The sequence below is a fragment of the Hyla sarda genome, chromosome 2 (assembly GCF_029499605.1).
Source record: "Hyla sarda isolate aHylSar1 chromosome 2, aHylSar1.hap1, whole genome shotgun sequence".
In the NCBI taxonomy this organism is placed as follows: Eukaryota; Metazoa; Chordata; class Amphibia; order Anura; family Hylidae; genus Hyla; species Hyla sarda.
In genome coordinates, this window is record NC_079190.1 from 367,102,252 (window position 1) to 367,129,905 (window position 27,654).

Consider the following 27,654-nt stretch of genomic DNA (forward strand, 5'->3'; position numbering starts at 1 on the left):
GGCGTTGAAGCCACGGTAATCCAAGAAGAATTTCAGAAGTGCAGTTGGAGAGGACCAAAAATTCAATTTTTTCGTGATGAGGTCCGATGCACATTAGGAGAGGTTCCGTGCGGTAACGCACGGTACAGTCCAATCTTTCATTGTTAACAGAATTGATGTAGAGGGGTCTGGCGAGACTGGTCACCGGGATGTTGAACCTGTTGATGAGAGAGGCCAAAATAAAATTTCCTGCAGATCCGGAATCCAGGAAGGCCACAGCAGAGAAGGAGAAGGTAGAGGAAGATATCCGCACAGGCACAGTAAGGCGTGGAGAAGCAGAGTTGACATCAAAAACTGTCTCACCTTTGTGCGGAATCAGCGGACGTCTTTCCAGGCGGGGAGGACGGATAGGACAATCCTTCAAGAAGTGTTCGGTACTGGCACAGTACAGGCACAGATTCTCCATGCGGCGTCGTGTCCTCTCTTGAGGTGTCAAGCGAGACCGGTCAACTTGCATAGCCTCCACGGCGGGAGGCACAGGAACGGATTGCAGAGGACCAGAGGAGAGAGGAGCCGGGGAGAGAAACCGCCTTGTGCGAACAAAGTCCATATCCTGGCGGAGCTCCTGACGCCTTTCAGAAAAACGCATGTCAATGCGGGTGGCCAGATGAATAAGTTCATGCAGGTTAGCAGGAATTTCTCGTGCGGCCAGCACATCTTTAATGTTGCTGGATAGGCCTTTTTTAAAGGTCGCGCAGAGGGCCTCATTATTCCAGGATAATTCGGAGGCAAGAGTACGGAATTGGATGGCGTACTCGCCAACAGAAGAATTACCCTGGACCAGGTTCAGCAGGGCAGTCTCAGCAGAAGAGGCCCGGGCAGGTTCCTCAAAGACACTTCAAATCTCCGTGAAGAAGGAGTGTACAGAGGCAGTGACAGGGTCATTGCGGTCCCAGAGCGGTGTGGCCCATGACAGAGCTTTCCCAGACAGAAGGCTGACTACGAAAGCCACCTTAGACCTTTCAGTAGGAAACTGGTCCGACATCATCTCCAAGTGCAGGGAACATTGTGAAAGAAAGCCACGGCAAAACTTAGAGTCCCCATCAAATTTATCCGGCAAGGATAATCGTAGGCCGGAAGCGGACACTCGCTGCGGAGGAGGTGCAGGAGCTGGCGAAGGAGATTGTTGCTGGAGTTGTGGTAATAGCTGCTGTAGCATCACGGTCAGTTGAGACAGCTGGTGGCCTTGTTGCGCTATCTGTTGCGACTGCTGGGCGACCACCGTGGTGAGGTCGGCGACAACTGGCAGTGGGACTTCAGCGGGATCCATGGCCAGATCTACTGTCACGATTCGGCTGGCTGGAGGTGGATCCTCAGTGCCAGAGAGGGATTGGCGTGGACCGTGTTGGTGGACCGGTTCTAAGTTGCTACTGGTATTCACCAGAGCCCGGGATGGTCTTGCAGCGGCGGTAGCAACCAGGTCGTATCCACCAGCAACGGCTCAACCTCTCTGACTGCTGAAGATAGGCGCGGTACAAGGGAGTAGACAAGAGCAAGGTCGGACGTAGCAGAAGGTCAGGGCAGGCAGCAAGGATCGTAGTCAGGGGCAACGGCAGGAGGTCTGGAACACAGGCTAGGGACACACAAGGAAACGCTTTCACTGGCACAATGGCAACAAGATCCGGCAAGGGAGTGCAGGGGAAGTGATGTATAAATAGGGAGTGCACAGGTGAACACACTAATTAAGTCTGCTGCGCCAATCAGTGGCGCAGTGGCCCTTTAAATTGCAGAGACCCTGCGCGCGCGCGCCCTAAGGAGCGGGGCCGTGCGCGCCGGGACAAGACCGACGGGGAGCGAGTCAGGTACGGGAGCCGGGATGCGCATCGCGAGCGGGCGCCTCCCGCATCGCGAATCGCATCCCGGCTGAGAGAGACATTGCAGCGCACCCGGTCAGCAGGTCTGACCGGGGCGCTGCAAATGCGAGGAAGTTGCGAGCGCTCCGGGGAGGAGCGGGGACCCGGAGCGCTCGGCGTAACAGTTATAAATCGTGTTGCATCTATTTTAGTTTGCAGTGAATAAATATGTTCACGTATGCGAATATATAGGTTTCTTTTTGTTTTACCTATATAGTATAAGCTGCATTTGCATATTAGACAATACACTATGTAGGTACTTTTGCAAGAAATAAATTGATTAACAGTAATAGAGTTGCCTCCTAAGTTCAGGTATTTTTGACGCCACATATATTTGCAGTAGTTGCAATTACCGCAGGGAAAATTTCCTTGCGGTATTTGCTTAGAAAGCCAGTCTGAATTGGATTTTATCAATTTTTTCTCTTTTTTGATAATATCATGAATTGTTTTACTTTTTCTAAATGTGACTATGGGTTTATTTTTAGCCATTTCTGATAGTAGGGTGTGTTGTTCTAAGATAAACCAGTTGGTAAGAATTGCATTTTTAATTACAATATTCATGGGGCTATTGTTGAAAGAAAATATAAATCGTCTATTATTTTTATCATTTTTATTTTTTAATCTATTGGGAATTAGTAGCTCTTTTCTATCTCTTAATTCACCTTTTTTAAAAGCATTTTCTATAATTTTATCTGGATAATGTCTCTCTCTTAGACAATTTTTTAGATCATCAGCTTGCTCATAGTATTTAGTATTGCCACTATTTATTCTTTTTAGACGAATAAATTGGGAGTAAGGAATGTTATTTTTTACATAATAGGGGTGCAAACTATTATAGTCTAGCAGAGAATTTTTAGCTATATCTTTCCTATAGCCTGATGTTATTAATTCTTGGTCTTTCAATGTTAAGTTAATATCTAGGAAATTAAGTGACTTTCCTCCATATTCAAACGTGAATAACATATTCATGTCGTTATTATGAAGATATTGCACAAATAATTCAAACTCTTCACGTGTACCATCCCATATAATTAATACATCGTCCACATATCTCAAGAACCTCTTCACACAACGGGTGAAGGGGTTCTTGAAAGTGTGGATGTATGCTTTTTCAAAAATTGCCAAGTAAATGTTGGCTAGAGTACAGGATACTGGTGACTAGAGATGAGCGAACTACAGTAAATTCGATTCATCACGAACTTCTCGGCTCGGCAGTTGATGACTTTTCCTGCATAAATTAGTTCAGCTTTCAGGTGCTCCGGTGGGCTGGAAAAGGTGGATACAGTCCTAGGAGACTCTTTCCTAGGAATGTATCCACCTTTTCCAGCCCACCGGAGCACCTGAAGGCTGAACTAATTTACGCAGGATAAGTCATCAACTGCCGAGCCGAGAAGTTCGTGACGAATCGAATTTACTGTAAGTTCGCTCATCTCTATTGGTGACCCGATCGGGTTGCCATGTAATTGTTTGTACCAATCATTATTGTACATAAAGGTGTTATTGTTTAAAATAAATTTCAAGGCTTCTATAACGAAAGAGATAAAGTTGTCACTTTTATTTGAAAAGGATAAAAAATGAAACATGGCTCTAATACCCGCATCCCAGGGGATACGGGTATATAAACTTTCCACGTCTAGTGACACCAAAACATAAGAATCTTGCCAAACAAAGTCATTAAGAGTATTAATTAAATCACTAGTGTCTCTAACAAAAGAGGGGATACCAGGAAGAAGGGGTGAAATTAACCATTCCAAATATTTTGATAGTGATTCTGTCGCTGATCTGATCCCCGCCACAATCGGACGTCCAGGGGGTCGGGTCAGTGACTTATGCACCTTCTGAAGTATGTACCACTTTGCTGGTTTGGGGTTTTCAAGGAGGAGTCTGGTAGCCATTTTTTCTGTAATAAAATTTTTCTCAACAGAAATCCTCAAAAGGGATTGTAATTTGTCCATAATTTTACAAGTGGGATTCTGAATCAATTTTATATAGGTGTCCTTATCGCTGAGCTGTCTAAGGGCTTTGGAATCGTGGTCTGCAACCGACCAGACCGCCACTCCTCCGACCTTATCAGCCCGAGCGACCACCACACTATCATTCATAGCTAGATCTTTTATGGCTTGTAATTCCTCTTTTGACATATTGTGAGTAACGCTAGGATAGCATAAACACAATATGTCCTTCTTAACAGCTTGTTCAAAAAGGTCGATGCTGCTGCCACAAAAGGTTTCGATGCTCCTACAAAAGGTTTGATATTTCCAATATCATGTTCAATATTATCAGGCATTTCCCCTGCCAGCAGCTCAGTGAGGATGTTAACACATGCATTATCTGTTTCATCAAAATCCTCAACCACAGGAAAACCCAATTTACTTAGTTTACATGGAATTTCTCCTTCTTTATTTTCATTCCCTATTACACCAGTGTCATTCTTTTTATTTTTATCATTTTTGCTTTGTGTCACTGTGAAAAATCTTTCAATACCAATTTTCCTAAGAGCCTTGAACATATCTACTTCAAAACGTTCTTCCTTAAATGACTCGTTTAGTCCAAAATTAAGTCCTTTTTGTAGGGCTGATACACATGTCTCAGAAAGAGCTATGTCTGTCAGGTTAATTACATTGCACAATGTGCTTAGTGGCGCCATGATACATTTTTCCTTTTCTTTTGTTGTGTTCTCATGCTGCGATTTTCTCTTTCTTCCCCGTCTGGTTTTCCTTCTCCTAAAGGGTTACTTGCTTGATTGTATGGACATGCAGAATTAGTACTTGGTCCCGGTTCATCAGAGCTCTCTGACTCTGTTGTAAAAAAGTCAGTAGATTTTTTATTGATGTTTTTCTTTTGACTGTTATTATATTGATACTTTTTTGTATTGTTATATTTTGTTCTTCTGTATATCAGTCCTCCATGAGAAAATGTTTCCAGTTTCAAAATCTTTACGATCTCGGATATATTTATCTCTTTTAGTTTCCTTTATGGTATCCTGTAATTTTTGTAATTTTTTTTCCAAATTTTTATTGAAGACATTGTATTCTATTACAGAAATTCTCTTTTTCAACTTTGCCCGTAATAACTCTGTTGTAATAATTTCGTATTCCTTTTGATTTTTTTCCAAAATGAGTTTTTGTAATTCTAGGGCATGTTTCAGATGTGCATTTTTCCAACCTTCTACAAACATAGGGTCGTCTGCAAATTGTAAAAACAAAGATAAAATAATTATACTGCAATTTATAAAAATGAGCTACAGTCATTTCTTTCATTTAACCCATTAGGTCCCAAGGCTTTTAACCTTGTAATCCAGTTTGCTTCACATTGTAATTATTTTTTGGTGTCTATTCACACCTATTGGTTGTACCGGGATTTGTTGTATACCTGCGAACTTAAAATCTTCTAACCAGACGGGGAAGAAGGAGAAAATCGCAGCATGAGAACACAACAAAAGAAAAGGAAAAATGTATCTTTGTTTTTACTGTTATAATTTGTATGTTTCCCTGGTGATGGGTCACTCCTCCCCCTTCTCCTGCTATATACACCTGGATAGTAATCCAAAGATCTAGGAACCGGAAGAAGCGTCACAGACGTGAAACGGTGCTGTTGTTCCAGTATACTTCGGCTGCCTAGCCGCTAGCTGCTCTCCCTCCCTGTGCACTCGGGTGTGAATTCTAATGTATGGACATTGCCTGAATAAAGTCCTGATTTTAAAGGAATCCTGTGGTGAGTGCAGACATCTTCTTTACTTTTGGATTTATGGAAATTGCCTTTTTTCCTTGATGTGTCTGGCACCTCATAGAACCACACTCACACCGGGTCATTATTACATGGTCTCTCTCAGCTGCAAGCATTAGGTGTTGCAGTGCCCATCCTATCTACGTTTTATTTTTTGTTTTGCATCTACTGACCACTATGGATGAGAGCACGCACATCAAACTGGGAGCTAACTAGGAAGAGCCCCTTGAGACTATCACCATGGACACTACTTACAATACAGGGAAGGAAGATGCAGGAGTATACTTTTTATCCTGCGATTCTCTGGATGAGCTTCAAACTCTTAGCACTAAAACGCTAGAGTATCGTAAACATAACCTGGGCGAAAAAGAAACACGTACTTTTTGGACTATAAAGTCTCTAATGGCATACATGGAATGTAATAGAGTCCCAAGAGGTTTGAGGACCTACAAACCACCATCTCAAGTTGCAGACGACCCTATGTTTGTAGAAGGTTGGAAAAACGCACATCTGAAACATGCCCTAGAATTACATTGATGAACCGGGACCAAGTACTAATTCTGCACGTCCATACAATCAAGCAAGTAACCCTTTAGGAGAAGGAAAACCAGACGGGGAAGAAAGAGAAAATCGCAGCATGAGAACACAACAAAAGAAAAGGAAAAATGTATCATGGCGCCACTAAGCACATCGTGCAATGTAATTAACCTGACAGACATAGCTCTTTCTGAGACATGTGTATCAGCCCTACAAAAAGGACTTAATTTTGGACTAAACGAGTCATTTAAGGAAGAACGTTTTGAAGTAGATATGTTCAAGGCTCTTAGGAAAATTGGTATTGAAAGATTTTTCACAGTGACACAAAGCAAAAATGATAAAAATAAAAAGAATGACACTGGTGTAATAGGGAATGAAAATAAAGAAGGAGAAATTCCATGTAAACTAAGTAAATTGGGTTTTCCTGTGGTTGAGGATTTTGATGAAACAGATAATTCATGTGTTAACATCCTCACTGAGCTGCTGGCAGGGGAAATGCCTGATAATATTGAACATGATATTGGAAATATCAAACCTTTTGTAGGAGGTAATAAGTCAAAATTTTGCCCTCAAATTCCCCCTGGCAGCAGCATCGACCTTTTTGAACAAGCTGTTAAGAAGGACATATTGTGTTTATGCTATCCTAGCGTTACTCACAATATGTCAAAAGAGGAATTACAAGCCAGAAAAGATCTAGCTATGAATGATAGTGTGGTGGTCGCTCGGGCTGATAAGGGCGGAGGAGTGGCGGTCTGGTCGGTTGCAGACCACGATTTCGAAGCCCTTAGACAGCTCAGCAATAAGGACACCTTTATAAAATTGACTCAGAATCCCACTTGTAAAATTATGGACAAATTACAGTCCCTTTTGAGGATTTCTGTTGAGAAAAATTTTATTACAGAAAAAATGGCTACCAGACTCCTCCTTGAAAACCCCAAACCAGCAAAATGGTACATACTTCTGAAGGTGCATAAGTCGCTGACCTGACCCCCTGGTTGTCAGATTGTGGCGGGGATCGGGTCAGCGACAGAATCACTATCAAAATATTTGGAATGGTTAATTTCACCCCTTCTTCCTGGTATCCCCTCTTTTGTTAGAGACACTAGTGATTTAATTAATACTCTTAATGACTTTGTTTGGCAAAATTCTTATGTTTTGGTGTCACTAGACGTGGAAAGCTTATATACCCGTATCCCCTGGGATGCGAGTATTAGAGCCATGTCTCATTTTTTATCCTTTTCAGGTAAAAGTGACAACTTTATCTCTTTCGTTATAGAAGCCTTGAAATTTATTTTAAACAATAACACCTTTATGTACAATAATGATTGATACAAACAATTACATGGCACCCCGATGGGGTCACCAGTATCCTGTACTCTAGCCAACATTTACTTGGCAATTTTTGAAAAAGCATACATCCACACTCTCAAGAACCCCTTCACCCGTTGTGTGAAGCGGTTCTTGAGATATGTGGACGATTTATTAATTATATGGGATGGTACACGTGAAGAGTTTGAATTATTTGTACAATATCTTAATAATAACGACATGAATATGTTATTCACGTTTGAATATGGAGCAAAGTCACTTAATTTCCTAGATATTAACTTAACATTTTAAGACCAAGAATTAATAACATCAGGCTATAGGAAAGATATAGCTAAAAATTCTCTGCTAGTCTATAATAGTTCGCACCCCTATTATGTAAAAAATAACATTCCTTATTCCCAATTTATTTGTCTTAGAAGAATAAATAGTGACAGAATTTATTCGTCTAAAAAGAATAAATAGTGACAGTACTAAATACTATGAGCAAGCTGATGATCTAAAAAATCTAAGAGAGAGACATTATCCAGATAAAATCATAGAACATGATTTTAAAAAAGCAGAATTAAGAGATAGAAAAGAGCTACTAATTCCCAATAGATTAAAAAAGAAAAAGAAAAATGATAATAAAAATAATAGACAATTTATATTTTCTTTCAACAATAGCCCCATGAATAATGTAATTAAAAATGCAATTCTTACCAACTGGTTTATCTTAGAACAAGACACCCTACTATCAGAAATAGCTAAAAAAATAAACCCATAGTCACATTTAGAAAAAGTAAAACAATTCATGATATTATCAAAAAAGAGAAAAAAATGATAAAATCCAATTCAGACTGGCTTTCTAAGCAAATACCGCACGGAAATTTTCCCTGCGGTAATTGCAACTACTGAAAATATATGTGGCGTCAAAAATACCTGAACTAAGGAGGCATCTCTATTACTGTTAATCAATGTATTTCTTGCAATAGTCCCTACATAGTGTATTGTCTAAAATGCAAATGAAGCTTATACTATATAGGTAAAACAAAAAGAAACCTATATATTCGCATACGTGAACATATTTATTCACTGCAAACTAAAATAGGTGCAAAGCGATTTATAACACATATGAACAATGTCCATTATGACAATTTAGAAGATTTTAAGTTCGCAGGGATACAACAAATCCCGGTACAACCAATAGGTGTGAATAGACACCAAAAATTATTACAATGTGAAGCAAACTGGATCACCAGGTTAAAAGCCTTGGGCCCGAATTGGTTAAATGAAAGAAATGACTATAGCTCATTTTTATAAATCGCAGTATAATTGTTTTATCTTTGTTTTTACTATTGTAATTTGTATGTTTACCTGGTGATGGGTCACTCCTCCCCCTTCTCCTGCTATATACACCTGGATAGTAATCCAAAGATCTAGGAACCGGAAGAAGCGTCACAGACGTGAAACGGTGCTGTTGTTCCAGTATACTTCGGCTGCCTAGCCGCTAGCTGCTCTCCCTCCCTGTGCACTCGGGTGTGAATTCTGATGTATGGACATTGCCTATTGCCTGAATAAAGTCCTGATTTTAATGGAATCCTGTGGTGAGTGCAGACATCTTCTTCTTTGCTTTTGGATTTATAACAATACTTGGATGTACCTATGCGGTCTGCACTGATGAGGGCAGTAATATGCCTAACTATGCGCAGAAAAACTGCTGTTTTGTAAAACTCCAGCCGGTGGATACTATTGTTCGGACTTTGACGGTTTGGAGCACCTTGACAGATTAACAGGTACTAAATCGTACAATACTTGGATGGACCTATGCGGTATGCACTGATGAGGGCAGTCATATATGCGTAACTATACACAGAAAAAACTATTTAAAAAAAAAAACAAACAGCCGGTGAATACTATTGTTTGGACTTGCACAGTATGTAGCCCCTTGACAGATTAACAGGTACAAAATGGTACAAATGCACTACAGTCCACTGAACAATCACGTATTTCTGAACAGCAGCAGGACCCAACAGTGCAGTACCACAAAAAAAAATCCAGGGATTAAACCCTAAATTGCACTCTGTCACACAATTCTGAGCAGCAGAAGATTTGTGGAGCAAAAAAAAAAAACTCAATTGGGCTGAAAAATGAGGAGATAAGATGCTTCAGAAAGTTCAGGCAGCTTGGAGATCTGTATGAGGCAGCTGACAGCTATCTGCCCCTCTCTGCTGCAATGCTCAATAACGTGAATAGGAATTTTAGCAATCAATGATCCTTCTCAGTGTAACAGCACAGCACTCTGCACTCCTGCCTTTCCCTAATGCTGATGTGACTAGCAGTTGCAGTGTAACGCTGTGGTATGAGCTATTCACACACACACAGTCCCGTCCTCTCCATCTGAGTGCATAGATGAAATGAAGAGAGGCAAAATGGCCGTCGATTATATAGGGGCTGTGACATCACAGGGGTCAGTCAACACTGATAGGCTGCATCTCATATGTGATTCAGGGTCAGCCCGCCTACCTTCATTCCCGCCCTCCCATGATCCCCTGCCCCATGTACTCACATGTTAATCCGCCATCTTAGGTCTCAAATAGCCTGGGACACTGTAAAATGGAGTTTAATGAAGCGATTCACGCGATCGATTCGCGGCGATATTCGCATTCGTTGCGAATCAAATTTTTCATGAAATTCGTAACAAATTCGGGTTTGTCAACTTCGATTCGCTCATCTCTAGTTTTGACCTTTCCCTTCTTTCCTCCTGATCGTCAGGAACTTTTCAATAAACTAGCATTGCATCAACTTTTGTGGGTACTGCTTGTTTTTTTTTAATTTTAATTCCAATGCTTCTTGTGTACTTGAGACTGGTTCACATGTGAATGTAATTTCTTTATTTCCTGTGATGCCACATTTGCTCTGACTTTTTTTTTTGTTCCTTTTAGTGTATTAGATGGGTGGGGAAGGCACCCTCCCATGGGCTGTCTGTAATTTCACCTGGAGTTTAGCCCGTCCCATTAAGGTGAAGCGGACATCGGATCCCAGTAGAAGCTGCAGCAATGAGGATAACACTGATTTGCACAGTTGCCTTGCAACGCTAGAGTTCTATGATTAAATCTCACCTTGAACATCATCTGCAAGAAGTTTGTGTGTTCTCTCACTCTAAGACATAGAGGGAGATTTATCAAAACCTGTCCAGAGGAAAAGTTTCTGAGTTGCCCATAGCAACCAATCAGATTGCTTCCTTCATTTTTCAGAGGCCTTTTCAAAAATGAAAGAAGCAATCTGATTCTAGGCCTGCTTTTGTTTAACTTATTTTTAAATAATATCCCCTTAAGGACTGAGCCCTTTTTGTAATTCTGACCACTGTCACTTTATGCATTAATAACTTTGAAACTCTCTGCTTGTAAGGAAAATGGATATTCCAAATAAATAATATATTGATTCACATATACAATATGTCTACATTATGTTGACATCATAAAGTTGACATATTTTTACTTTTGGAAGACATTAGAGGGCTTCAAAGTTCAGCAGTAGTTTTCCAATTTTTCACAACATTTTCAAAATCAGAATTTTTCAGGGACCAGTTCAGTTTTGAACTGACCCAATTATAAAAACTGCATCCCCCAAAGTATTCAAAATGACATTCAGAAAGTGTGTTAACCCTTTAGGTGTTTCACTGGAATAGCAGCAAGGTAAAGGAGAAAATTCAAAATCTTCATTTTTTACACTTGCATGTTCTTGTACAGCCAGTTTTTGAAATTTTACAAGGGGTAAAAGGAGAAAAAGCCCCACAAAATTTGTAATCCAATTTCTCTTGAGAAAGGAAATACCTCATATGTGGATGTCAAGTGCTCTGTGGGTGCACTAGAGGCCTCAGAAGGGAAGGAGCAACAATGGGATTTTGGAGAGTGAGTTTTTCTGAAATGTCTTTTTGGGGGGCATGTCACATTTAGGAAGCCTCTATGGTGCCAGAACAACAACAAAAAAACAACAACATGGCATACTATTTTGGAAACTCCACCCCTCAGGGAACGTAAAAAGGGATCTGCTGAGCCTTAAAACCCCACAGGTGTTTGACGACTTTTCGTTAAAGTTGGATGTGTAAATACATTTTTTTTTTCACTAAAATGATGGTTTTCCCCCAAATTTAACATTTTTACAAGGGGTTATAGGATAAAATGCCGCCCAAAATTTGTAACGCCATCTCTTCTGAGTATGGAAATACCCCATGTGTGGACGTCAAGTGTACTGCGGGTGCACTACAATACTCAGAAGAGAAGAAGTCACATTTGGCTTTTGGAAAGCAAATTTTGCTGAAATGGTTTTTGGGGGCATGTCACATTTAGGAAGCCCCTCTGGTGCCTGGAGAGCAAAAAAAAAAAAACACATGGCATACTATTTTGGGAACTACACCCCTCAAGGAACGTAAGAAGAGGTACAGTGAGCCTTAACACCCCACAGGTGCTGACAAATTTCTGCTAAAGTTGGATGGGAAAATAATTTTTTTTTATTTGTTTCACTAAAATGCTGGTTTTACCCCAAATTTTTCATTTTCACAAGGGGTAATTGGAGAAAAAGCCTCCCAAAATTTGTAACCCCATTTCTGGAAGTATGGAAATACCCCATATGTGGATATAAAGTGCTCTGTGGGTGAACTACAATGCTCAGAAGAGAAGGAGCGCCATTGAGCTTTTGGTGAGAGAATTTAGTTGGAATAGAAGTGGGAGGCCATGTGCGTTTACAAAGCCCCCTGTGGTGCCAGACAAATGGACGCCCCCACATGTGACCCCCATTTTGGAAACTACACCCCTCACATAATTTAATAAGGGGTGCAGTGAGTATTTACACTCCACTGGCTTCTGACAGATCTTTGGAACAGTGGGCTGTGCAAATGAAAAATTAAATTTTTCATTTTCACGGACCACTGTCCCAAAAATCTGTCAGATACCTGTGGGGTGTAAATGTTCACTGTTCAACTTATTACAATACGTGAGGGGTGTTGTTTCCAAAATGGGATCACATGTGTGTGTGTGTGTGGGGGGGGATCCGCTGTTCTAGCACTTATGGGGGCTTTGTAAACACACGTGGCCTTCAATTTCAGACACATTCTCTCTCCAGAAGCCCAATGGCGCTCCTTCTCTTCTGAGCATTGTAGTTTGCCCGCAGAGCACTTTACATCCACATATGGGGTATGTTCTTACTCAGGGGAAATGGGGCTACACATTTTGGGGGGCTTTTTTCCAATTCTCCTTTGTGAAAATGAAAAATGTAGGGTAACACCAGCATTTTAGTGAAAAAATATTTTTTTATTCATTTTCACATCCAACTTTAATGGAAATTGGTCAAACACCTGTTAATTCTCACTATACCCCTTGTTAAATTCTGTGAGGGCTGTAGTTTCCAAAATGAGGTCACATCTGGGTATATATTGTTTTGCGTTTATGTCAGAACCACTGTAAAATCAGCCACCCCTGTGCAAATCACCAATTTAGACCTCAAATGTACATGGCACACTCTCACTTCTGAGCCATGTAGTGCACCCGCAGAGAACTTTGGGGTAGTTCTGTAGAAATTGCGTTACAAATTTTGGGGGTCTATTTTCCCTTTTACCGCTTGTGAAAATTAAAAGTATGGGGCAACACCAGCATGTTAGTGTAAAAATATTTTTTTTTACACTAACATGCTGGTGTAGACCCCAAATTTACCTTTTCATAAGGGGTAAAAGGAGGAAAAGCCCCACACAATTTGTAGCGCAATTTCTCCCGAGTACAGAGATACCCCATATGTGGCCCTAAACTGTTTCCTTGAAATACAACAGGGCTCCTAAGTGAGTCAGCACCATGCGCATTTGAGGACTAAATTGGGGATTTGAATCTGCCACAAAAATACCCTACGGCAGTGTTTCCCAAACAAGGTGCCTCCAGCTGTTGCAAAACTCCCAGCATGCCTTGACAGTCAGTGGCTGTCCAGCAATACTGTGAGTTGTTGTTTTTCAACAGTTGGAGGCTGTTTTGGAAACAGTGCCGTACAAGACTATTTTTTTTATTGGGGGGGGGGGAGACGACTGTGTAGGGGTATGTGTATATGTAGTGTTTTACTTATACAGTGACCCCCCCCCCAACCTACGATGGCCCCGACATACGATCATTTCAACATACAATGGCCTCTCGGAGGCCATCGCATGTTGAAGGCAGCATCAACATACAATGCTTTTGTATGTTGGGGCCATCGCATAAACGGCTATCCGGCAGCGCTGACAGCTTCAGCTGCCGCCGGATAGCCGTTTACGGTGCCCCGTGTGCTCCGGTGATGGTCTCTTACCTGTCATCGGGGCTCCGGAGCGTCCTCTTTGGGATCCCCTCCATCGCCGGCGCTCTCTCCATCGTCGTCATCACGTCACCGTGCACGCCGTCCTGTCATCCAATAGGAGCGGCGTGCGTAGTGACGTGATGACGGCGGCGTGAGAGCGACGTACCCGGGCAGCAAAGACGTTCCCGGAGCTGCGGGGACACCACGGGGACGCAGCGAAAGCGATGGACCGGTGGCAGCGGTGACGGGTCCGGAGCGGCAGGAACAGGTGAGTACAACTTCCTATACTTTATATTGCACGGATCCCTCAACATACGATGGTTTCAACAAACGATGGTTCATTTGGAACGGAATACCATAGTATGTTGAGGGACCATTGTATTGTTTTTATTTTGAGTAGGTGTAGTGTAGTGTAGTGTTTTTAGGGTACATTCACACAGGCGGGCTTACAGTGAATTTCTCGCTGGGAGTTTGAGCTGCGGCGAAAAATTTGCCGTATCTCAAACTTGCAGCAGAAAACTAGCTGTAAATCCACCTGTGTGAATGTACCCTCCAGCTGTTGCAAAACTACAACTCCCAGCATGCACTGACAGACCATAGATGCTGGGAGTTGTAGTTATGCAACAGCTGGAGGCACATTGGTTGCGAAACACAGAGTTTGTTACTTAACTCAGTGTGTGAATGTACCCTCCAGCTGTTGCAAAACTACAACTCCCAGCATGTACAGTCTCTCAGTGCATGCTGGGAGTTGTAGTTTTGCAACAACTGGAGGCACACTGGTTGCAAAACACTGAGTTAGGTAACAAACTCGGTTTCACAACCAATGTGTCTCCAGCTGTTGCAAAACTGCAACAATCAGCATGAATTGAAAGTCGAAGGGCATGCTGAGAGTTGTAGGCACAGCTGGAGGCACAGTGCTACAACTCCCAGCATGCCCTTTGGTAGTCTGTGCATGTTGGGAGTTGTAGTTATGCAACAGCTGGATGCACTTTTTCATAGAAAAAATGTGCCTCCAGCTGTTGCATATTTACAACCACAGCATGCACAGACTACCAAAGGGCATGCTGGGAGATGTAGTTGAACACCAGCTGTTGCAAAACTACCTCGGTCTGGTCCCCGCCCGACAAGCGTCGGGGACCGGAATTCCCACGGGTGTACCCATACAGTCCTTTAAAACGGGGGGTGTATGGATATGCCCGGCGTCCTTAAGGGGATATATTTGAAAAAATTAACAGTTTTGTTGTTAATTTTGACAACAAGCTTTTAGAACGATGCAGTGTATGAAAGATATGCATAAGTTACAAGCTTACTTGTACTTGGACACAATGGGGGAGATTTATCAAAACCTATCCAGAGGAAGAGTTGCTGAGTTGCCCATAACAATCAATCAGATTGCTTCTTTCATTTTTAAGAGGCCTTTTAAAAAATGAAAGAAAGCGATCTGATTGGCTGCTATAGGCAACTCAGAAACTTTTCCTCTGGGCAGGTTTTGATAAATCTCCTCCTATGTGTGTTTGTGTATCCACTTGGCAAATGAGTTTTTGAATTTAATACGATGGTTATGAAACGTACCTGTCTTTTATGCACACAATAGTTATGACCAAGGAATCTGAATTGTTGAAATGAGTAAATTGTAAGTAAGATGACGCATTTGAAAGTTTTTCCAATAAAGAATATTTTTAAGGGATTCCCATGAAGTGTTGGATAAACTTTTTTTCAACTGAAGTTACATAGCTGTAATCTGTGCCCCAAGATTCCACATACCTGCGGTTGTAGGTTGGTGAGCTGATAAATTGAAGATGTTGAAAATGGTGAGAAATTGGAACATAGAATACAGTAAAACCTCTTTAAACAAAATTGCATTGAAAAGTGGTCTTCTTTGGGTGTGGCCTTTACATAGACAATGATTGATATGCGTAATATATGTTGCACTGAAAATCTGTCACATGAAATCTGATTTGGATAAAGAGGTGGTCTTTCTTAAAGAGGTGGTCTTTTGATGTTTCCCTATATTCATTTTTGTTAGATTAAACTTGATGCTTGAAAACCTTATTTATAAAAGAAAACTACTTTAAACTGTACGTAAGCAAAACATTTTTGCCGAATGCAGTTGATCGATCATCTGGAGCTTGTTCATACTGAACAATCTAACCAACAACATGCCAGACTAAACTGGCTGATCCGGGGTCATCCATAGCAGCTACACAATAGAAAAGATATGCTGCTTTTGTGAATTCTCAGAGGAGCACTGTTACATAATCTGCTAAAAAAAAATTTGTTAGGCTATGTTCACATGGTGGAATGCTCCAAAATGCACCGTCTCATAGATGGCAATGCATTTTCGTGCAGACTCTGTAGAAAGAATCGACATGTCTATTCTTTCTGTGGACTCTGGAATCCTATTGAAATTCCATCATGTGAACATAGCCTAATATATAAGAGAATAGCACTATGATCTGTCTAAAAAGCCTCTCTTCATGTTAAACTTTCTACCTTCACTTATTCTTACAGTTACAGTATTTATCTCACTGAACAAAAACCATGTCTCTTCAATTGACATATATGTGCAAAGATCAGTGAATAAACATTTTGCACTGTTTTATTCATTCTACTTAAGAATGAAGTATTAAAGGGGTACTCCCGTGGGAAAACTTTTTCTTTTAAATCAATTTAAAAAATCTTAATCCTTCCAGTACTTTTAGGGGCTGTATACTAAAGAGGAATCCAAAAAAGAAATGTATTTCCTCTGATATCATGACCACAGTGTTCTCTGCTGACCATTTTAGGACAGTTCCTAAAATGGACAGCAGAGGTCAGCAGAGAGCACTGTGGTCGTGACATCAGAGGAAATGCATTTCTTTTTTGGATTTCTCTTTTGTATACAGCCCCTAAAAAGTACTGGAATGATTAAGATTTTTTAATAGAAGTGATTTACAAATCTGTTTAACTTTCTGGCACCAGTTAATTTAAAAAAAGTTTTCAACCGGAGTACCCCTTTAATAATGAAAAGTAAGTAAATAAATATAATTGAATGAAATATTTATTGTTGCTGACACATTTTTGTCCTTTAACTCCTGTCATACTTCTAGTCTTGTTATTTAAAGTGACCTGAGACCTTTTTATGGCTAGAATTACATCCTTGATGTAGCTTGGATCCATGATTGTTAAACACATATGTCATGAAGAGACTCGGAAAGAAAACCAATTGCTTTTTAGTAGGATACTATACCGAGATCTTTATTTAGATCTTTAACAACATGTCTGATAATATCAAGCAGGGAAAGTGGGAGGAAAATGGTTCCAGTAAAATTAAAAAAAAAGGGTAATTTTATTCCAGAAATTCAGGATTTCATTAATTGAAAGTAATTATGTGAATTGTTTTTGACACAGCGACACCTTCATCTACGGCAAATTGATAAGATGGTGGGCCAGTAATATTTTCTATGGTGGGCCCATGGTACTCCATTTGTGCGAGTACCGCAATAGACTGAATCTAGTTTAAAGAAAAAATTTAATATTTTGTATTCTGATCTTCATCAGGCACCTGTTTCCTATCTGAATGGAATTTTGCCTTCAGCAAGGTCTGGCATCTAAACCAACAAAACCTAATTTGGAGTATGTTCCTAACAGATGGTTTTTGCTGATAAAGTCTCTTCTACTTATCAGCTGTTATGTTCTCAACAAGTGATCACTGTAATGTAATGATGATAACTTGACACAAACATCAAAACTGTTCAGAGTGTGGTCCACAGATTCAACCTTTTAAGGACTTTTACCATGCAATTTTTCCAGTGTTCTACACTCAGCTCCATCCATTGCTTGAAGTATAGTCACTTTTTGCCAAGCCATCTGGTTTCTCTGCTGCCAGACCATCTGTTTACCTTCCTGCCAGCCTGCTCCCATCAGATGCTATTCTGTATTCTCAACTGTCTGTCTCTGCCCTATGTGTAGAGTGTGTATCCATTCATATCCTTGGGAAATGCCAGATGCTCTTCTATTGTTAGGCAAGGAATTCGTATGATTTTGGCTTGCCTTACAGCTCAGTTCATCAGCTATACTGAAGTGCGACACATAGCTAAAAAAAAACACATATTTTGCATGCTTAGGGTTAGGAATTTGGGCATAACTTAATATAAGATTCATACATCGGAAATTATTCAAATTCCCCAATGTGAATGCAAATTGCTAATAAAATTCAAACAATTTATATAACACAACTAAGTGGTTTCTTCAAATTCAACACAAAATACCACTTTTAATTAATACTGCAGTCTCAGAATTAGTCAACTCCTTCATTACAACTGTCTTTAGTATTTAGTAGAACACCCTTAAGCTGTTTTGACAGCTTCTGGTAGTGTTCCTGAGGAATCTTAGCCCATTTCTCATGGTCAATGACATCCAGTTCACTAATTTGTTATGGGATTACATGTTGTAATCATCTTCTTCAAATCCCACCAAAGATTTTCTGTACTGTTTAAGTCAGGGAACTAATTGCCTTTCCACAATCTTCCAGGACTTCTGAATCCAAGTCCTGGCGGTCTTTGAAAATATCTTGGGATCACTATCATGTTGGAAGGTCCAGTCACACTCAAGTTTTAGCTTCTTTACACAAGGCATGACTAAAGAAGGTTGATTTGTATTCAAGGTATGAGTATAAAAATATGGCATCTGATGTGCTTGGATATAGAAGAATAATTTGGATGATATTTGGGCATATTTGGGCGCACTCCCCAGTTTGAAAGTGCAAACAGTGCTGATTCTTTATTTCAGAGGTAGGATAATTCCCAAGAGCTTCTGCATAGGAATGGGTGACAGCTGTTGCGCGTGCGCATGCACACTTCATCAGACCCTGCCCTCCATGTTGCATACCACCTTAAATACTCTCACCTGGTGATGTGCACGAAGGAGGAGCAAAAAGGTTTACATAAGTAAAAAGTAAAATACAATAAAAACATGTGATTTCTTTTTATGCAATGTACTGATTAAGGTTACAAAAAGACACTAAAATCCAGTCTTTCATTCGACCCGAGGTTCCCTTGTGCATTGGTTTTAATTATCCAACGTGCCTCCGTTTGCAGGAGGATTTTTCTTAGATCGCCAGCTTCTTTGTTCATAACTCGTTCAATTCCCTGCAAAAAGTAGATTTCTACAGTCCCCTCCGTGCGCTGTGTTCAATGAATCTGGGAGATCCCTTTCCTGAGCATATGGAGTAGACATGTTCACAAAATCTAGTGTGAACAGGTCTCTCAGTGCTACCGATGTAAAAAGTCCGCAACTGCTAGTAAGGACATACACCAACCAAGGAGTTTTGCAAGTAATTAAAGCTCTGACCGTAATGTCTATTCCTCTGACTTTTAATTACTTGGACTGGCTACTGTGACCCCTTTTGCAAATAGTGCCAGTGTTAGTAAGGGACACTAACCAATTTTTTAAAATTGTTTGCAGAATCTGGCTTGGCATGTCTACACATATCGATCGACATTGAGTCGCTCTATACGAGTATACCACAAAAACTAGGAGTAGAGTGCATTAGAGAATTGTTGAAATACACAGGCAAACAAGCAAACACCATCTAATTTATTTGCGAGTCTCTCACTTTTGTCCTAAACAATAATTTGTTCCAATTTGATGGGCAGTGGTACACGCAAATGAGGGGGGGTGTGACCATGGGCACCCCCCTCCCCGTGGTGTGTACTTTTGACGATCTTTACGTTGCAGTTTTTGAAAGTAAATACGTATTCACAGACCAAAATCCTTTCCTCAGGTTCGTCCGGTGCAATCTCAGGTTCGTGGACTATGTGTTTATCGCCTGGGATGGCACCGTGACGGAGTTTGTAAGGTATTTGAATGATATAAATGATATGAATCTTAAGTTTACATATAAGATTGACAACACTCAATTGGAATTTCTACATGTTCCTAGGGGAAATTAACAATGGACAGGTGACTACAGTGAATTATTGTAAACCCTCTGCTTGCAGTTCTCTCCATTGCTCCAGCTATCATCCCTCCCACGTAAAACAAGCAGTCCCATACGGGCAGTTTTTAAGACTGCGCCGTATTTACAGTACAAATGAAGATTTTATCAAACAAGCTGGGGAACTGAAGGATAGGTTGCTCTCAAAGGGTTACCCTATTGAAGTCCTGGACAGGGCTCTGGATAGAGTCATGTCACAGGACAGAAGATCTTTGCTAAGGGGAAATAAAAGAAAAGAAAAAATGTAAGACAAAATACTATCCCTGCTAAAAATGACAATGTTTCCTTTTCCTTGAAATTTAGCCCCATGGAAAATAAGATAAGTAGGATTATCCAGAAAAATTGGTACTTAGTCAAAAATGATCCAGAATTGTGTAAAATCGTCCTTCACACACCAGTGATTACATTTTGCAGGTGTAAAAATCTCAAAGACCAAGTTACTAGAAGTAAGTTCCAATCTGAACAGAAACTAAATGCAGAGTTGCTTAGAAAATTGGGCCCTACTGGGAACCACCGTTGTGGCTCTTGTTCATGGTGTCCCAATTTCAAACCAGGGAAACATTTAAAAGTTGGATGAATAGACATTACGGTCAGAGCTTTAATTACTTGCAAAACTCCTTGGTTGGTGTATGTCCTTACTTGCAGTTGCGGATGTTTTTACATCGGTAGCACTAAGAGAACCGTTCACACTAGATTTCGTGAACATGTCTACTCTTAACAAGCAATATCTTAACAAGCAATGACAATTTGTCCCTGGGGCAACTAAATACCTAATTTTGTCCCAATACCTAAAGCATAACTTTTATTATGTTATTAAAATAAGATGAGTGATTGTTAAGTATTTACGTCAGTTATTGCAAACACAAGATCCAACTCTAACTTGTCTGTTTATATAGCACTGGGGATTTTAGTAACTTAGAATTGTATAAGTATTATCACTATGCATCCTTTATGCCCAACATCAATCAATATTGTTATAACATATTGGTAAGTTTGGTTACCTTGTTGCAAGTATTACAAACTCATACACTAAGTTCATTGGGCTGCTGTCTCAGGAGTTTGTCATTCTGGGACTGAAGATGAATTTGACTAGGACTCTAAGAATCTACATAAAGTGTTCTTGTGTTTTTAATAACTAATATAAATCAAAGTTATATTTTAGTAGTTTTTTGCCCAAGGGTAAATTGTCATTGGTTAAAAAAGTTTTGCTTTAGGGGCTCCCGAAACAGAATGCATTTCAGGCATTTCCCCAAGTTCTCCTTTCTCAGCATATGATTTACTTATATCCCATGTTAGATGAGTAGTGGAAAGAATAGATGGCCCCCTAGGTTGCCATTGAGAAGGACATATATATATATATACAGTGGTCCCTCAACATACGATGGTAATTCGTTCCAAACGAGCCATCGTTTGTCGAATCCATCGTATGTTGAGGGATTCGTGCAATGTAAAGTATAGGAAGCTGTACTCACCTGTCCCCGCCGCTCGAGATGGTGTCCCCGCCGCTCCCGATGGTGATCCCGGGCCTCCGCTGGGCTCTCCGCTGTCTTCTCCGGTCTTCCGCTGTCTTCTCCGGTCCTCTTCTGTCTTCTCCGGTCCTCTTCTGTCTTCCGCAAGGCCTTACTGGGCCTGCGTAGCGGCGTAATTGCGCCGCTGCGTACGCCATTCCTATTGGATGGCGTGCGCAGCAGCGTATTGACGTCATCGGAGAGGGCCGAGAAGACACCGGAAGACCAGCGCTGGACCCGGAGGGCACCCCGGAGCATCATGGAGGGGTAAGTAATACTTACCACACCACACGGGGAACATTAAGCTGCTATCCGGCAGCAGCTTAAGCATTTGGCGCTGCCGGATAGCACTTAATGCGATGGCCCCGACATAAAAAAGCATCGTATATCGATGCTGACATCGACATGCGATGGCCTCTGAGAGGCCATCGTATGTCGATTTCATCATATGTCGGGGCCATCGTAGGTCGGGGGGTCACTGTAATTATTTTTTTTTTTTAAGTAAAATTCCTTAGGTAAGTGAAGATAGAAACTAGGAGAGATTCTTTTCTTGTGGCAAAGTAGCCAGCTGTCCCTGCAACAAGATCTTTGCATAGAGGGAAAAGTGGAATATGTTTTATAAAGAATAACAGTAAGGATTGGTGGAAAGGGTGGGCAAATGAACGACTATCATCCTGCTATGGACTTGGAGGTCGAAGCAATATGCACTCCCACCTTCTTGTCCCTCATATTTTTTTTCTAGATTATACAATTTAAAGGGGTACTCCAGTGGAAAAATGTTTTTTCAAAATCAACTGGTGCCAGAAAGTTTAACAGATTTGTCAATTATTTCTATTTAAAAATCTTAAGCCTTCAAATACTTATCAGCTGCTGTATGCTCCAGAAAAAATGGTGTAGTTCTTTCCTGTCTGACCTCTGCTGCACCCTCTGTCCATGTCAGAAACTGTCACTGAGTAGGAGCAAATTCTCATACCAAACCTCTTCTGCTCTGGACAGTTACTGGCACACACAGAGGTGTCAGCAGAGAGCACTGTGGTCAGACTGGAAATAATTACACAACTTCCTCTGGAGCATACAGCAGCTGATAAGTACTGGAAGGATTAAGATTTTATACATAAGTAATTTACAAATCCCCTTTAATTAGACATACAGATTCATTTTTCTAAATAGTTAATTTGGGCAAACACAGGACTAATAAAAAGTGAAGAAATGTAAGTCTTTGTTTTTGGATCCATTATTGATTTGGCTGGATACAAAAGCATACATGATTCTAACGTTTTCTAAAGTGACTTTTTATCTTTTTCTCTTTAGTTCAGATGAAAATTTGTAATATTTTAAGAAAAGGGTGCCATACTGGCTCAAGATTTTTGTTCAAAGTTTCGAGATTCATTGCAAATTCATTGCTGAAGTTTCCTAAATCCTCAGAATGTTATACCCTACTCACATGCACATTTCTCCATAATTATAGTATTTATACTTCCCTTACGTCCTAAACAGCAGCACAAGTGAGGAGTTCTGCCACTGTGAAACTGAATTTTTAATTCCACCCAACTAAGTAAACAATTAATTAGCCCCCCCCCCCCCCATATAAGGCCTCCTCCCACAGGGCCTTCTGCTGCTTTAGCTGGGTCCCTAGCCTGAGTGGCATTGCTGTGCTGCCGAGGGCTGGGGAGTCTGTCTCCGGCTGCCTCTTATGTATTAGAGCGGCCAGGGTTTTTTTGGGCGGTGCTGTGCGCTGCCTGCTATCTAGGTTTGGGGTCCAGCAATACCCCCACTGTTGTATGGGCGATGCTGCCCTTATCTTGTCTGCACCAGGCAGCAGCACTTCCTGTATGCATCCAGTCCCTCAGCGTTCGTCTGCGGGGCCGCGGACCGAAAGTACGTCAACTGACGACTTCTGGTCCGACATCAGCTTTCTCCTAGCGCAGATTGCGCTAGCTTCTGTTATTTAATGATGTATCTAGATCTATCTGCCTCTTCAAGTGTGTTGGAAGGGGCACAAGTAAATTTTAATATGTTTTTATAAATAATTATAAAATCTGCCCAGCAGCAGCTAGGTAATTTCCTGAATTTGGCACCCTCTTCCCCATATAAGGCAGCATTGGCTTTAATTTGGCCTCTTGCTGCCTTCCTAGCTAGTGTATACTGTTACCTGCTGTGTCTTGGTTTTGCTAAGAGCATTTCTTTTTTCTAATAGGTATGCGCTGCAACAAACCAGTTAAGGTTCTTTCTAACCTATTGTTTTTCAATTCCAGAGCAATGTCTACTCCTTCGAGTGACCATTTTTCTGGAGGTCACAAGTCCGCCTCTAAGGAGCGCCATCTGACTTGTGCCGATTACGGTAGCCCCCTGCCAGACGCCTATGAATTCACTAGGTGTTCTGGATGTTGTCCACCTGCTAACCTGGCTGAGCCCACGGTCCATGACATGTTTGTATGGATGACGGAGTTCATGGGGAATTCTATCACCGAAATTAAGAATTCCCTATCCAACAAGAGGCCTAGAACCTCATTCAGTCTTCCTTTGGTTGTGGAAGATTCCGCCATGTCCATGGCAGATCAGTCGGAGCAATCTGTGGAAGAAGTAATCTCTCAGCCTCTTTTTCCCATGGAAAAGACACAGAGATTGCTTAGATCCATCAGGTCAGGAAATCAGGATGTTGATCAGGGGGAAGCCTCAACATCCACCTCTAGAGGACCTTAAGTTTTCAAGGTGGATGACACACAAAAAAAATTGATGAAAGCCAAATGGAAGCATCTGGACAAGCCTGCAGTTCTCACCCGGAGGTTCAAATTGATGTACCTGTGAGTCTGCCCAACACCTTAAGCTCAGTCTATGGGGCTATGCTCTGCAAGTAGGCGCCCCTAATGGTTATGCCCCTTGGTGGCGGATAATACTTCCAAGTTCAACTTGCACGGTATGCCCTTTGAGCCTAATTGGCTCTTTGGGTCTGAATTAGACCACATCATGGAAGGATTTGCTGACAAGAAGGGTAAATCTCTGCCTGTGCAATCCTTTTGTGGCAAGGGCAGAGCGGGAGGGTGGGGGGGGGGGGGGTAGTACCAGGGCCCTTCCAGATCACAAAGATGTCAGTCCAGCCAGAAGCGTGGGGGAGGATGTGGGGGAGGACTCTCCTCTAAGGTCCAATAATGTTTCCCCTCTAAGTTGTCAGGTAGAGAGGTTATCTACTGATCCTCCACCCATCGGAGGTAGTTTAAAATTATTTCTGTCAACTTGGATGAAAGAAATCCAGAATCCTTGGGTACTGGACGTTATCCAGTCGGGGTACAAAATAGAGTTCATGTCCCCTCCTCCAAGGAAATTTGTGTTAACAAAAATACAAAGCAGGCTATTCTAGAGGACTCTGTCCTCAAGTACATAGGAAAGCATGCTTTGAAGAAAGTTCCCCCCGATCAAAGAGGCTCAGGGGTGTATTCCCCGATCTTTCTGGTGCTGAAACCATCGGGCGACTGGCGTATGATCATAGATCTTCGCAATCTAAAACGTTTTATAAAGAAAAGACGGTTCAGGAGGGAAACCATTTGCTCAGTCATCAGCATTCTGGACCCACAAGATCTTATGGTTACCATCGACTTGAAGGATGCTTACCTTCATGTCCCTATAGTTCCTGCTCACAGGAAATTCTTGAGGGTTGCTGTCACCATAAAAGGTATGGTAAGGCATCTCCAGTTTGCCGTTCTGCCCTTTGGCATCACTTCCGCTCCCCACACCTTCACAAAGGTGGTGGCTCCGGTAGTCTCTGCCCTCAGACTAAGAGGTCTAGAGTTTATTCCTTACCTAGACTACTGGCTTCTAAAAGCCGCTACTCTAGACGTGTTACAATCTCATCTTCATCTGGCTCTAGCGCCTGGGTTGTATTATAAATTGGGAAAAGTCCAAAATCATCCCTTTCACCTCCAGGAAGTTTCTGACAGCCTGGAGATTGACAGGACCCTACTAAGTAGTGGGCTTCCTGCGGAGGTCTTGAGAATCATTGCACATTCTAGAGCAGAGTCAACAAACAAGGTTTACTCCACGATAAAGCGGATATTCCTCCAATGGTGTGCTATGAAAGAGGTAGTAGCCTCAGATCCTCCTCTTTCTGCAATACTGCGTTTTCTTCAGGATGGCCTTGACAATGGTCTTAGCCCATCCACTTTAAAGGTTCAAGTTTCAGCATTCTCTGCCTTCTTAGGCAGATCTTTATCACAAGAACCCCTAATCAGAAGATTCCTCAGGGGAGCTGAAAGACTTAAACCTAGAGTTCTCAGACCTATTCCCAATTGGTATTTGTCTACTATTGTTTAGGGGTTATGCTCTCCCCCTTTTGAACCTCTGGAAGAAGTCGACTTTAGGTATTTGTCCCTTAGTCACCTTCTTATTGGCCATAACCTCAGCCAAGAGGATTAGTGAGCTTCAGGCCCTTTTGGCTTTTGAGCCTTATACACTTTTTCTCCAGGACAGAGTCCTGTTGAGATATTTGCCTACCTTTGTTCCTAAGGTCCCGACTTTCTCCAATACCAATTAAGTCATAGCCCTTCCAGTTCTGTGTCCCAATCTATCCTCTCCCAAGAAAGTTGAAGATCATACTCTGGACATTTCAAGAATCCTCAGAATCTACATCTAAAGAACTGGAGAATTCAGAAGATCTGAACCCCTTCTTGTTTCTTTTTCAGGGAAGAACCAAGGTCTTTAAGCCTCTAAACCCTCTTTGAGTAGATGGATTAAAGAAACAATCTGGGAGGCTTTTGTAGCCCAGGAGTTGACTCCTCCTGCCTTTGTCACTGCCCATTCTACCAGGGCAGTATCTACCTCTTTTGTTGAGAAAAAAATCCGTTCCTTTGGAACAAATCTGTGCTGCTGCCTTCTGGGGCACCCATAACACTTTTGTTAGTCATTACAGGGTTAATGCCAAACATTCGGAAGAGTTGGCCTTTGAGCAATCCATCCTAAGTGCCGCTCTTCTGTAGTCCTCCCTATTTGTTTTGTTACTTGCTAAGTCCCCACTTGTGCTGCTGGTTAGGATGTAAGGGAAGCGTTAATTTTTAACATAAATTTGTTTTCCCTTAGTCCTAACAGCAGCATACCAATTTCCCGCCCTTAGTTTTAATTTTGTTTACTTGTTATTAAGCAATGTGGCCTGTGGGAGGAGGCCTTGTATGGGGGTTTAATTAAATGTTTAATTACTTGAGCGGAATTAAAAATTTAACCGTCCTGCTAGCTTCACAGGGGCAGAACACCCCACTTGTGCTGCTGTTAGGACTAAGGGAAAACAAATTTATGTAAAAAAATTAACGCATCATGCATATTTGAACCCACAATCTTGGTGCACACATAAGAAGTTGCAGTTCATTTGAAACTTAGGTTAGGTTCAAACTAAAGGAATTTCTGAGTATCTGCTTGGAATAATTTATGTGAGGTGATTTTTGAGGTCCGGGTGGAATGATGTATCTTTTCATGTTAGATAAGTTCTATATGTTCTTATTTATATTAATTCATGTGTGTTTCTGGACAGTTAAACATACCAATGTGCTTGGGCAGTATGTATGCAAAAAGCATTTTGCATAAGTTTGCATGGACAATGCTATGTGTACATTAGTAACACTGCACTTTGCATGCTTAGTTATGCAAAAGCAATGCTGTTTGCTTAAGTTTGCATGGACAGTGCTGGACGTTTTTGAGTAATATTGCATTTTGCATTAACATCATTTTTATTTATTCATGTCTTTTATATGTAATTTGCTTTATGTTGAATTTCACTTTTGGTCTATATTAAATTTAAATGAAACATATAGGTTATAGTTTATTTTTGTTTTGTAGGTGAACGCTTATGCCTTTGGGATAAGGAGCATGGCAACTACCATCATCGAACCTGCAAAGAAGAAGCATGGCCTTAGATTGCGGTTGCACTGTTTGAATATTTTGAGGACGTCTTCATCAATTCAGACAGAAATATGTAAATATTTTTTGTTTTAAAAAATTTAAGGAACACTGCCAAGGTCAATCCCACTTGTTGCTGCTTTCATAAATATAGCAATAATCTGTGTGATGACAACCTTCTCAATTTTTGACATTTTGGGGGAGATTTATCAAAACCTGTGCAAAGGAAAAGTTGCACAGTTACCCATAGCAACCAATCAGATTGCTTCTTTTATTTTACAGAAGTCTTGTTAAAAATGAAAGAAGCATGTTGATTGGTTGCATTAATGTATGTTATTTCATTCAAATCATTAACAGAGGCAGAGCCTGGCATCACCAGCACTACAGATCCCACCAACACCACCATCACCAGTACCACAACTCCAGGTGCTTCAGTTGTTGCTGGAAGTCAAGAATTTGAAGAAGGGGCCCCATCCCTACTGCCCCACCCCAAAGCCACTCATCCACTTACCAA

General features: G+C 41.2%; 1 long non-coding RNA gene across 1 annotated transcript in view; it reads right to left on the minus strand.

Annotated features, from left to right (window-relative positions):
• Positions 1 to 16,999: 16,999 nt before the first annotated feature.
• The window catches only part of LOC130356621 (uncharacterized), a 28,399-nt gene continuing 17,744 nt past the window's right edge, over positions 17,000 to 27,654 (minus strand). Inside the window, exon 3 of the long non-coding RNA XR_008888948.1 lies at positions 17,000 to 17,850. This is a non-coding gene — a long non-coding RNA (uncharacterized LOC130356621). The remainder of the gene's footprint in view (positions 17,851 to 27,654) is intronic.